General features: G+C 47.6%; 1 protein-coding gene across 1 annotated transcript in view; it reads left to right on the top strand.

Annotated features, from left to right (window-relative positions):
* The first annotated feature begins 9,164 nt into the window (after window positions 1-9,164).
* Window positions 9,165-13,452, top strand: part of THADA (THADA armadillo repeat containing) — a 1,588,234-nt gene continuing 1,583,946 nt past the window's right edge. Inside the window, exon 1 of the mRNA XM_086927803.1 lies at window positions 9,165-9,243. The gene's annotated coding sequence lies outside the window, so the exon portion shown is untranslated. The remainder of the gene's footprint in view (window positions 9,244-13,452) is intronic.

Consider the following 13,452-nt stretch of genomic DNA (forward strand, 5'->3'; position numbering starts at 1 on the left):
CATTAGTGCCGCCGCTGATCCCCAGAAATGATGTGATGACCTTGCCTCCTTCTTTGCTTCTAAGGTGACTAATATCTACTCTGGCTTTTTGCCAGGTATCCAGGCCCCTGCCCTGACTGAGAGTGATGATACTGACTTTGCGGTTGCCCCAGACCTCCATGGAACTCTCAACTCCTTCCCGTTACTCGATCTTGCCACTGTCGAAAGACTTCTTGGCAACCTGAAATCGGGTTCCCCTCTGGATGCTGCTCCGCCATCGGCTCTTAAACAGGTGGCGGGGACTGTCTGTCCCGCTATAATACACGTCATAAACTCCTCCCTGGTGGCGGGAGTGGTGCCTCCTACCTGGAAGTTAGCAAGAGTCAAGGCCCTTTTAAAAAAAAAAACCCTGGACCCTGAAGACTTAGCCAACTATAGGCCCATTTCGTTGTTGCCTGGGCTTGGCAAAATAGCCGAAAAACATGTTAACCAGTGTTGGACCTGGGGTTACCAGTCCGCCCAGGGTAGCCTGGCACAAGTGGTAAGGACTATTCTCAGAGACATTTGTGTTGTGATTGCGTCACACTTTCCACAGCAACCCAGCGCCCATCCACTAAAAATGACACTACAACAGGTTAGAAAAATATGGTATGCTTTATAAAGATTTCTCAAGTTATCTTATTATGTCAGTCAAGAATTGTTTAAATACATTAAACACTTCCACATTTGATTTCCTGCATCAATAAGCATACAACATTACATTTAGTACCAGCACTGGGTTTTCTAGGGGAGAATGAATTCAGTAATTCACTTAATGCTTTAAATTTCAGGCAATACTTTTTGTGATTCAAACAAACCTTAGCAAGATAAACATTCCACTTCACTTTAAAGAAGCAAGATTGCACATTACCACCGCCTGGAGACCATTCATGTATCTCTTTTCTAGTATCATTAGATTATGCTATGACACAGCAGTAGTCTGTATAATTCACCCCTGATAAAATAAGAACAGGCATCAATTTTCATCTTAACATGCAATAGAACTGGTCATATGAATTGTTTTAGCATCGTTTTAACTTTAGAGGAAAGCCACCAATAGTTCTAGGACAGGTGATTCTCAGTATAGTGGTCCTGTCACTCGAGCTCCCTTGGCTACACGACAGTTTTTACTAAGGTTCCAGAGATCAGACCGCCCACTTGGCCCTGAATCGTTTTCTCTGGGTTTATGTCCCACACCAGCTCCCAGATCCCTGCTTACATGTGGCTTTAGGGCTATTCGTTTTCGTCTCAGCCGACTCAGGCAGCTGGAATTAACTGAGCCACACCTTCAGCTCTATGGTGTAGCGGCTTCTCCCTCGCAGACAAGGCCGTCTCACACTCTGGGCCTGCGCGGGGAGAGTACGCTTTTGAGACCGGATGAAGCCGACTTTGTTTTGGCTCGACCGAACTTCAAAGCCAACACGTTGCCTCCTTGAGAGCCGCGCTCCACTGGGCTTGTGCGAGGAATCAGCGGCCGCACTGCCACGCCGCCGCCTCCTCAGAGCAGTTGTCAGGTTCCTCTTCAGACCTGCGCGTTGATAGAGACGCTTCACTGCTGCTCCGCCCCTACCGCACCGCCGAGACCTTCACCGCGTCTGCGCTGCAGTCAGACGCCTCAGCGATTCCTCTCAGCGACAGGCCACAATGCCGGCACGCCTCCAGTCCCGATGCTGTGGGACAGGCAATTCCCCACTCCAGCGGATCCTCGCATTACCCGCCCCCGAAAGGAGGGAAGAGGGGGGCTACCTCGGTGCAGCGTTTCCTGTCACAGGTGAGAGGGGACAGGCCAGGGCAGGAGTGAGTTTGTGAAGGAACCAGGGGAGGGGGAAAGGTTGTCGGACTCTCACCGTCTCCCCCAGGGGTTGCCAAAGTTCTCAGTCAGCTCCTCCTCCCGATGGGGTAATTGAGCAGATCTGTCCACTCTTCGTGAACCCCAGCAGTCTCCTGTGTTCACCCAGTGAAAGGGTCAGTCCCTCTTATACGATGAGGACTCTCAGCCAGAGTTTAAAAGGAGATAAGTTTGGGTAAGGCCAGATCTATGGTTAGAAGGGGATATGACAGAAATAAGGAAGCAACCCTCTAGAGAAGTCAACCCTCTCAAAGTTCTAACCCCCCTTGACGCCACAGCCTGCACTCCCACCAACTCCTTGCTGAACAAAATGGCCGTCCAGGTTCTGACCTTATATACCCTAGGTCCAGTTCACCAGAAGGGGCCAGAAGGTTCTAGAGTCTCCCCAGTGTAATCCTATGGCTCAGGTTCCTGAGGTAAAAAATGTGGCAGTTACAGGCCACCATTTTGTGTGTCTCTGTAGTTACCAGAGCACTTAGGCCTCAAAAAGCTATGGAATAAAGTAGCACCTAACCCCAAGGACATCATCAAAAATTCCAGTGGACTTAAAAATGACAAGGAGTAGGAGGCAAAAAGGGGACAAAATAAATAAATAAAAGGAGGGACCACCCAAAGGGCTGAAAGGTCCAACAACCAGGTACTATCCTCATTTGTAGTGACCATGGGAGCCCTCCACCCTACTCAGACGGGATTCAGAGCTAAGCAAGGGATGGAAACTGCTTTGGTGGAGGTGGTGGAAGCGACCAGGAGCATTGTGGATGCCGGAGGCTGCGCTGTGGTGGTCCTGTTGGACCTCAGCGCAGCCTTCGATATAGTAAATCACACCCTACTGTTACACCGCCTGCGCCGGGTGGGCGTTTCCAGAATGGCCCTCAAATGGCTCCAGTCCTTTCTGTCTGAGAGATTTTTCTCACTCTTTGAGGATGAGGTGTCATCTGAACAACTTCCACTGCACCACGGCATTCCCCAGGGATCCTCACTTAGCCCTACCTTGTTTAACATCTACATAAGACCACTTGCTGAGGTGGTTCTTCCCTAGGGAATTCAGCTTGTCACCTACTCCGACGATACGCAGTTGGTTGTCTCCCTGGCGAGGGATGACGCCACAGACCAGGGGATTAACAATCTGACCCCTTGTCTCACCAAGGTCTTAGATTGGATGACCGCCTCATTCCTCAAGCTAAATGGGTCCAAAACCGACATCATGCTGGTGGGTTATAAAGCCCCCTTTAACCTCTATCCGTGGTGGTCAATCCATCTGGGGCCCCCTCCCACCCCAAAGAACCAAATAAAGAGCCTGGGGGTTTGGCTTGATTCCACCTTGGGATTTCAAGTTCAGGCCAAAAAAGTTGCTGCGACCTGCTACGGTCTGCTTAGGGTCCTCAGGAAGGTCTTGACTCTTCTTCCCTTTCAGGCCAGACGCGTGCTGGTCCAGTCGTTGATTCTTTCTCGGCTGGACTACGCAAATGCTGTCTATCTTGGGGCCCCTGCAGGTTCCATTCAAATATTGCAATCGGTGGAGAACTGTGCAGCCCGGCTACTTTTGAATGTACCCAAACGCAGCTCGGCGAAAGCCACACTTCGATCCCTTCACTGGTTGCCGATACAGGAAAGGATCTTGTTTAAAACCATGGGCATGGCTCATAAGTCCATTGCCAATATCGGTCCGACCATTCTTCGCCCCCTGTTCCGTCGACATCAATCTCTTAGATCTTTGAGATCCAACCAGCGTAATTTTCTGGTAGTACCGAGGGTGAAGCGAGCACGCATGGGCGGCCGCCAGATTTCCCTCCAAGCAGCCAAGTTCTGGAACCTTCTCCCCGACAACATCAGGCTTGAAACTAATCATCTGGCCTTCAGGAAGCTACTGAAGACATTCCTGTTTCACTGAATGACTTCACCTTGTTTTAAGGTCTTACAGCGCTGGGATGCCTTAGGGTAGCCATGCGCTATAGAAGAGCGTATTCATTCATTCATTCATTCTATGCCCTTAGTACCTAAGGTACCATAAACTAGGGACTCACAAGGGTAACCCAGTAACCAACCTGGAGTGTACCTAAAGTGCATGCAATCAATTTAGAGAGGAAGCAGCTAGGCTGGGGTCCTGGATATCAGGGCCCCAGCCAGACTAAAGTAAAAAGCAGTGAAACACCAGCAAAAAGTGGGGGTAACAATAGTAAGCAGATCCTACTCTCCTACAACAGCGAAAACCCTTCCTTGACTTATCGCGAGCTGATGCCGTGGGCTGTTGCTGGAGGAGGAGGCTTGGTTGCGGTTACAGGAAGATGCAGGGCAGAGCTCCTGACCATAGACTGTATTCCTCAGGACTCCTCCCACAGAGAGAGGGGTCAAGCAGAAAGTGCTCGACCCCTGTCCATATAATGGTACCACACTGAGCGCGCCAAGCCAAGCCATGGAGCACCATAAAGACAGCCAGCCCAACCCAGGAAACATCGAGATCAGCTCTCGAGGCTCCCCAGGAAGCGAGAAAAGCACGGCCGGAAGGAGGCCTGAGCTGGCTCGCTCAACCCACTTGGATCCTGTACCAATAGCTACAGTGAGTGGTGCACATCAAATTAAAGCGGCGTGGGGAGAGCTGGGTTTGTCACAACCATAGGTGAGCCCCCACAGCTCCAACACCCCCCCCCCCCCCCACACTGGAGTAGAGCCTGCAGAGGCAGAGGCAAAGCCAGTGACAAAGAACTGACTTGAGTGGGACAAGCACAGAGCACAGCCTCAGAATAGTCTTAGGGCACCTGTGAAAAGGTGCAGGAGGCAAAGACCGCTGCCAGACAAGAGGGGGCGTACTAGACACGTACAGATTAGGGCTACCAGTGCACAGAAGCGGCCAAGTTAGTTGCTGGTACGGCTTGTGCCCAGGAGACCATCTGCCTTCCCCTAGCTTCAGTGCTTTAAATGGACGGTACTGTCCAGTACGAAGTACCAGCACTTTTTTATTTTGAGAGGGAGATTACCGGCACTTCTCAAGAGAAATGCTATACTTTTAATTAGAGAGTACCCGCACTTCTGTTAAGACAATAAATACATTACAATCACACCCATCTCCTTCTCTTAGGGAAACTATTAACACACATTATATATTCACTGTAAGAAAGTGCCTCTTTTGCATTTTTAGCCCCCTACTTTTTGGCTGGTTTTGTTGTGGTTTCAAATGTATCGCACAGGGTTCCTGCCAACCAGTTCCCCTGTGCTGGTGCTTCTCCCCGAAAAAACAAGCCCCCCCCCCCCATTGGTACTTCTACCCCCTGTAAGTCCCTAAATACATTACAATCACACCCATCTCCTTCTCTTTGGGAAACTATTAACACACATTATATATTCACTGCGAGAAAGTGCCTCTTTTGCATTTTTAGCCCCCTACTTTTCGGCTGGTTTTGTTGTGGTTTCAAGTGTAGCACACAGGGTTCCTGCCAACCAGTTCCCCTGTGCTGGTGCTTCTCCCCGAAAAAACAAGCCCCCCCCCATTGGTACTTCTACCCCCTGTAAGTCCCTAAATACATTACAATCACACCCATCTCCTTCTCTTAGGGAAACTATTAACACACATTATATATTCACTGCGAGAAAGCGCCTCTTTTGCATTTTTAGCCCCCTACTTTTTGGCTGGTTTTGTTGTGGTTTCAAGTGTAGCACACAGGGTTCCTGCCAACCAGTTCCCCTGTGCTGGTGCTTCTTCCCGAAAAGAAACAAGCCCCCCCCCATTGATACTTCTACCCCCTGTAAGTCCGTAGTAAATGGTGCCCTGGGTACCTAGGGGCTGGGAGCTGACAAGCCCCCTCACCTGGACCATGCCACTGACCTCCCAGCTTGCATGTCCCTGGGAGGGAGAAAATGACAAAGTCGACATGGCACTGCCTGAAGACATATGTGTAAGTCCCTGCTCTAGCAGGCCTCACATCCCTAAGGCAGGGTGCACTATACCAGAGGCGAGGGCATATCTGCATCACCAGATATGCCCTTACAGTACTGTGACCCGTTTTCCTAACATTGGAATTGCCAAGGAACTCATCCATCTGATCTACAGCAACCTGTTGCCAGTAGCCACTATGGTAGTTGTGTTGGCGTTCTGCTGATTACCATTCCACTTCCTGACCCTCCACGGACCGCAAGGGTAAATATCATTACAGGTATCGACCGCCTCAGTAGATACTGAACCACACACCTTCTGTGTACCCCAGTCACAAAAAAACGACGTGCACCCAGTGCTGGTCTGAGACCCCCAAAGACCGGACTGGAACTGTAGGTGGCTTAATTGCCTGTTACACCGCCTATGTCAGGATTCCTGCCACAGCTCACCTCTCTTGACTATCACAATAGGTTTGGAGGAAGAGCATTTAGCTCTGCAGCCACTCGTTTATGGAACGAACTCCCGCCTAATCTTAGGTAAATAGAAGATTTCTTACACTTCAGGAAGAGGCTTAAAATGTATCTCTTCCCAAGGGTGTAATGCAGATCAGTCATCTTCATGGTAATATGTGCAATTAGGGGAGCTAATGTAACCTCAGCACCAGGATACCCATGGGGTGACAGTGCGCTTTATAAGACTATATTATATTACATTACAATATACCAGCATGACTCATATCATTCCTCCCAACACCTATGAATGAAAACACATCGTGTACCCTGACTTTTGATCATATTACATGCTGTTGGTAATAGGTAGCTGCAGCTGGTGTTCCCCGGTTTGTCTGAAAAGGCTTAATAACTTTTACCATGCATATGCAAGCTCAGGTTTCAGGCACCACTGAAACTTCCAGAAAATCCACCAGAATAAGCATCAAGCAACTGGCATAGATAACCTCAACGTGAACCTCCCGGAAGACAGCCCTCATCAAATTAATCTCCTGCATCTGTTCTTTGTTATAAGCAATTAGAATGAGACCTCTGTGAACATTGTAAAACACCCTCTAGAAGAGAGCCTCACCAAGATAATTATCTGCACCTGTTCCTTGTTACAAACAATTAGAATGTGACCTTTATGAATGTTCTAAAGCAGTCTTATTTACATACCATCCACACTCCTCCCCTTCGCTTAGCCTGTTCGCCTGCCACTTACCTGTTTACCAGCTTCCAGGATTCTGGCTTGCCAACTCTCTTGTTCCTTCCACTTCAACCTCCCCACAATGGACCTCCCGCATCAGTCTCGCACTGGGATGGAAAAACAAGAAACAACTACTCTGCATGCAACACAGGCATGCAGTATATGTAGTAAATTTAGACCCGCATTTAACATCCACTTACACAGAAAAATCAGCATGGCATAACAACACATAGTAAGCCAACTAATACTCGAAAGGCATTACTAGTCATACACCAGCATCAAGATAAGAGTTGCTTTTTCATTCACAACATAACGAGAATGTAAAGTATTCAAACTAAACTGCTCCTTAGCAAACAACATGCACAGTAAGTACACGTCCCAAAATACAACAGCATTAAAATATTCCATCACAAGCAGATAAAAAGCCTTTTACTCCAGTAAGGGATCTCTTACCCGAAGTTCCTCACCAATGCTGAAGACTTGGAGACACCTGCATCACTTTCACCCATTTCTTTACATTACATATAATAAAGGTGATGACAGTTCTCTCACCACCCATGGCTTCGCAGGATGCATGGCAACTCTCGCAGGATCTCCATGGATACACACTCCTCATCGCATGACCGCTTTGCAGCCCATTCAAATGCCGCACCCACAGTAAGGCTCCAGCAGATGCATCTACACATGCACCATTGATAACAATTTACTTCAGCGCGTGGCGTCCTCGAATCGCAGCTGCACAGGGGCCTTTTCAAATGGCGCACTAACAATAACAGGGTACACGCATTCCCAAAGTATAGAAACACTCACTCCAAATGCATCAGAGCCCAAGGAAACAAATAATGTTGCGGCTCACCGGTACAAGGGTCAATATAGTCAGAATCAGTTCCCAGGCACACAGTAAAAAAAACTGTTCAAGGAACTTTAGTAAACGAAGATAAACTGTAGAAGGAGAAACTACCATATTTCTCATCCATCCGTGCAAACATGCAGCAACTCCTTGTGCCTCCACAGGTACTCAAATCTGTTTTGACGCGTCAGGGCAAACAGGCAGGCAAGCTAGTTGATATCAGTTCATCAAATCCATTGATGTAAAGAAAGTCGAACACCTCAGACTGGAGGCCTTTAGATGTTAAGAGACACTGTTGGGGCTACCAGGGCTTTTCACTGCTTTCAAGCGTCAAGTTTCTTTACTTCAGTTCTCAGTAGGTTCAGATTCACTTCAGTTTCCAACAACACGTAGGTTCTTTTTGAAAACCATTGCCACTGTTGTAAATGTAAGGAAGTTCGGTAGCCATAGAGTAGATTGTAGAAGAAGGTTTCTAAAGACTTAGTTGCAGGTAATCAAGATGGTAAGTTTAAGGTAAATTGCTGGTAAGTGAATAGCAGATAGCCCCACCAGGAGCAGCCTCCTTGCTGCTCAGCCCACACACTCCAGCTGACACTCCCAACCTCACCAGACCCTCAAGCATTCCATTACCTCACCAAGCACTCTAGCATTCCACTAAATCACCAAGTACTCCATCACTCATCCTGGCTGAGCAACAGGGAAGGTGTTACAATGGAAAGGGTGCATAGCATCATCTCAAGTCACAAGTTTTATTAATTGAGCCGGTTTTTTAAAAATCAAATTGTAACGGTTTTAAATAACCATAAACAATAAAGCTTATTATTATTTGTTGAATGCCACTCATAATTACAGTGAAATTATGGAAATGTGAAACATAAGCAGTCGGAAACCTTGGCAGCTATGAAAGTGACAGTGGCGGTGGACAGAAATAGAGACTTTTTAAAATCTTTTTTTCATTTACGTAATTAAATAATTTGATGCATATCCACGAGCTACCCTAAAGTGTAGAGAAATATAGTAACTCGCTAGTCCTTACTTAAAGCACCTTCAGCTCGGTGAGCCGCAGCTACCTATATTTATTTCTAGTGCGGCACGGTTAAGAGTCGGCTTCTGAGGCGAATACTTTGGGAGGAGTCCAATAAGATACCAAGCAACGCCGGTAAGGAACAAACATGATTGATTACAAAGCAAAATAAAATTGAGGGTGATCATAATATGGCAATTATTTTAAAGGTTGGCCGCGGGGAGGCGCTCGCGGCAATGAAATCGTTTGAGAAAGTGGGCTATCGATACTTTCCGCCATCTCTCTATCATGCCTGGGGTGTGCACTGTGGCTGCCAGTGACGTACTGCCTGACTCTGACATGGAAGCTGCCGTGACACTTTCCACCCAATGAATTGACTTGCATGGGTTACACTCATGCGCGCTGTAGTGATGTGTTTCTTCCTGTTCATGCTGCAGGTAAGAGGTTGCCGGCTTTGCACATGTTTTTGATATGCTCGGCTTTCCACGTGCGTTATTCTATGGTCTGAAAGGTTGGCGTTGTCAGGAGCAGCGTTAGTGTTCCGTCGTTGACTGCTCTGTGTATGGTGCTATCCCTCTAGCTATTTACAGTGGAGTATGTACAGAAGTTGTGGGCATGTTTTAGTTACTCACCCAGGTTCCATTCCAGTTCTCCTAATGAAAACAACACATTGTCTGGGTATCACGAGGACTACGTGCCCACCCTGTCAGAGTCCTCTTCCAAAGTTCTCGTAGACTGCACTTTGCACATGCGTGAAAACACACGTGTGCTTCTGACTTTGCGTCTGTTCGCAGGAGGTGGGGAAGCCAGAAAATAATAGGCCGAGCCCAGCAAAATATTCTCAGTGTACATGCAATAGCGACGACAAGTAAAAAAATGGTAGACGCATTTCGATTTATATAGGTTATTTCTTGAATGCATATATTACTGCATTGGCATCTTATACAAGCATAATCATGATAGTACTTTTCAGGATAAAAGTGTATGTGATATACTTATGAAAATACCTTTATCAGCCCTGAGAGCACCGAAGAGTTATTGATTCTGAAGCTGCCTCCTATTTACGCCTTTCTTATAAATGCCAGAATGAAGAACAGGGAAAACCTGGTCTTACCCTGGCGCAACGAGGAGAAATGTTCAATTTCTCATAGTTTTTGCTGTTTTCACACATGGAAACAGCAAAAGGCCGATAATTTTTAACGTACAGGAAAGTCCCCCTTCCTGCACATGAACATTTTTTTTTAAAATGCCGTTTGCAACTTCTATGGTTGCGGCATTAAGCAGCACACATAGAAGTTACAAGACAGCATTTAAAGATTGTTTATGTGCAGGAAGGAGTTCCTTCTTGCACATAAACAATCTTCCCCTGAACGTAGACACCCTTGCACTATGGTGCAAGGGTGCCTGCGTTGGCGCTAGGCTGTTAAGTGTAGCACCAGTGCAGGGGGAAATGCAGGGCTGCAGCATATTCATGTAAACATAGTGCAGCTGTGCGTTTTCTGAAATGGCGGAGTGAGGCGTTAAGCTAGGAAGGCTAAAGTCTCACTCCGCCACTTCCTTTGTAAATATGCCCCTTAGTGCATTATTCAGTATTCGCAATCTCTTCAGTGTCGAATAAACTCTGTGCGCTGTAAACAGATGATTTTTTCTGTGAGGTGCAGATACAATTGTTGATCAAAGAGTAGAAATTGATACTTGCCATACATTTTGTGCATCTAGTGTCAACCGTTCCCTTCCCCTGGATCTCTGATGTCAGTGTAAATTCTTCTTCCCCAACCAGTACTAGCATTAAGTACCACTTTGATACCTCTTTTTTTCTGGACTGACTTTGTTGTAGCTTTTCCTCCTATACGCAGTTCCCTTTCCCATCTTTTCCAAGAGCCCATGCCCAACTAGCAAGTTGATAATATTTGAACTTGGACAAGTTGTTTTTTGTGATGATAAGCAAGGATTCCCAGGGAATTTGGGTACTCTCCTCCACCAAAAGACCCCTCTTCGTTTCTCCTCCTTCTATAAATGGTGTTCATAAGTTATCTTTCAGGCAATCTCGCGTTCCAGGAGGGTCCCATACAGGGCATAGGTGATATAGTGGGGTATCCCTAGTGTCTGCCTGAAAGTCTACAGACTAAGAGGTCAAGAAATATATGGGAACAATGGTATAAATCGCGACAAAATAACAAATGAGGTAATGAGTTCATGGAGAGAACTTGTCCAGTGATTATGAATTAAAGCAATAAAACGTTATGATGGGAGTTTGGTGGTGGAATCATATGGGAATCTCCCTGTGATATTAAGGTTGCTTATGAAGTGTACAGGACTTTCCTCGCAACTGTTCTTTCTTCTCTTCTCTGGAGAGAGGTGGGAGATCAAAACTTACACTATCACAAAAAGAGCCCCCTTGACCTTCTATCACTTATTGCACAAATGAGGAACAAAAAAAAATAGTGAATGACCGATAGAAACACAAAATTGATATATCGTGTATTTGTAAAGCGCAAACTACTCACCCTTACGGGTCTCAAGGCTGTCGTGGAAATTAAGTGAGTTATTGCCCAAAGTCACATGGTGCTGAGCTAATCTGCCGCCGGAACTGGGGATCGAACCGTGTACCCTGTGCTCCTAAGTTTGCTGCCGGGCCGCTGCACCACACCTCTCTACTTGATCTAGAACCTAACACACTGATTGTGGTTGTTTGCACTAGGAAGACTTTATTACTTCTGAAAGGTACCCTTCTTTGCAATCTTGGAATAACAACAAATTGAGGGGAAAAAAAGGCTCTAAACCCAATGCTTGAAGTTTGTATGCTGTTCCTTGATGCCAGTAAATGGATTACAGTGCTGTATCAGAAAGCTTGCAACTTTTGAACTGGAAGTGACAAAATGATCTCGGTGTCCAAAGCAGTTGCCCACTTGCCTGTCTAAAAAAAATTACCTATCTATGATCTGTATGTTACAAGATGTGCTTTGCAGCACTATTGTTGAATCCATGGAAGGACTTTAGAAATTCCCGTCTAGTCCATAATCGTGAAGCAACATTGTTTTCACCTTAAAAGGGTTGTACAACATTACAACACATTCCGTTGCAACGCATGCCTTTACCACGCATGCGTTACAACACGAATGCAATTGCTACGCATCACCTTTACCATGAAAATGTCTTTACCACGCACACCTTTACAACTATTTCCGTTGTAAAACCATGCATGGTAATGGCATTTTCATGGTATCACATATGCTATTTTTCTTGCGTGTGAATCAAGCCAAAAAAGGACTGATCGTTTTAAGTGATCTGTTATCATTGCGGAGTTCAGTATGTCGCTGCAGCCATTGCTTTATTTAAAAGATAAAAAACACAACCCCTTCGATGAAATACCCCTCCACGGATCCCTTCAAATTTACCCCTGTGCTACACCACCCCCTCTTTTTTTAGGTCTCGCCTGTCGATGCGCATCGAGCAAGCGAGACTATGGGGGCTTATCCACTCTTTATCCAACTTGCAAGGAATCGTGGCGATTCCTTGCAGTGCCCGTGACTTTTAAGCTCAATGCGCATGCGCATTGAGCTTAAAAGCGCGTGCACATGCCCCCAGCCGCCTGCCTTGCCTACTCTCCCGCCCCCTCACTTCTTGATTGCACGGCCGCTAGGCCGTGCCTCCCCTACTCTCCTCCTCCTACTCTCCTCCCCACGCCGTCTGTTCCCGCACTCCTCCCACACCCCCGCTCCGCCCCCTCCCCTGCCTGCCATGTCGCGTCGCATTTCTCCTCCCCCCCCTCCCCTTATCTGGCCTTCCCTCCGTCTGTTCCCTCTCCCCGCTCTGCCCCCTCCCCTGCCCGCCGTGAGCCCCAGGGATTCCACATGGCGATAGGCCTCAATGGACTTACGCTTCAGTCTGAACCTCCCTGTCAGCCAATATGCCTACTCCGCTAGTGCCCACATATCCTGCCAAACACTGGCGTACGCATTCCTGTAACGAGCAGGGATCTCCTAGCAAGAGCCTTGTGCACACGTGGTGAAGGAAACTCTGCGACAGAGGCCCGACCTCGCAACTTCCAAAATGTTGGCCCCGGGAAATCCTCACGTCACCGGCCCCTGGCGGGCCTCCACAGTAAGTTACTTCACCCTGCAAGCCGGGCTTGGTACCTCTGGAGCGGATCGCTCACTACCTGCTCGCCGGCTCGTGCCCTACCAGATTGCGGGGATCGAGAGCAGGCAAAGCCTTGCATAAAGTGACGCTGTCTGGCCCAAGCAACCCCCGCTGAGCATACTGCGCCCCACGCTACATCAGGGTTACCTCAAGTACGCTTATAAATCCACCTCTTTCATACCCCGAGCTACTCTGCCTGCATCCTTGCCTGAAGCGCACTTTTCCTGTCACTCTGGGCTATCTAGGCCGCTCCGACACCATCGCAATTGTGGCGCTGAGAACTATTCCGCTACCCTGAACTCTGCAGTCTGGCGGGCAAAGTTTGGTGCTGAACGCCCATGGAGTCGTTTCCTCTACTGCGGAGGGGGCTGGGTGCAGCAGTTACACTGCATGTAGGGCATTTCACCAGCACAGTGCCACTTTCCTCTGAGCTTGACGCCCTGGGCCCTCTGCATTGTGGCTGCTGTAAGATATTAGACCTTGCCCCTACGCCATTGGCACTC

Source organism: Lissotriton vulgaris, chromosome 6 (assembly GCF_964263255.1).
Source record: "Lissotriton vulgaris chromosome 6, aLisVul1.2, whole genome shotgun sequence".
In the NCBI taxonomy this organism is placed as follows: domain Eukaryota; kingdom Metazoa; phylum Chordata; class Amphibia; order Caudata; family Salamandridae; genus Lissotriton; species Lissotriton vulgaris.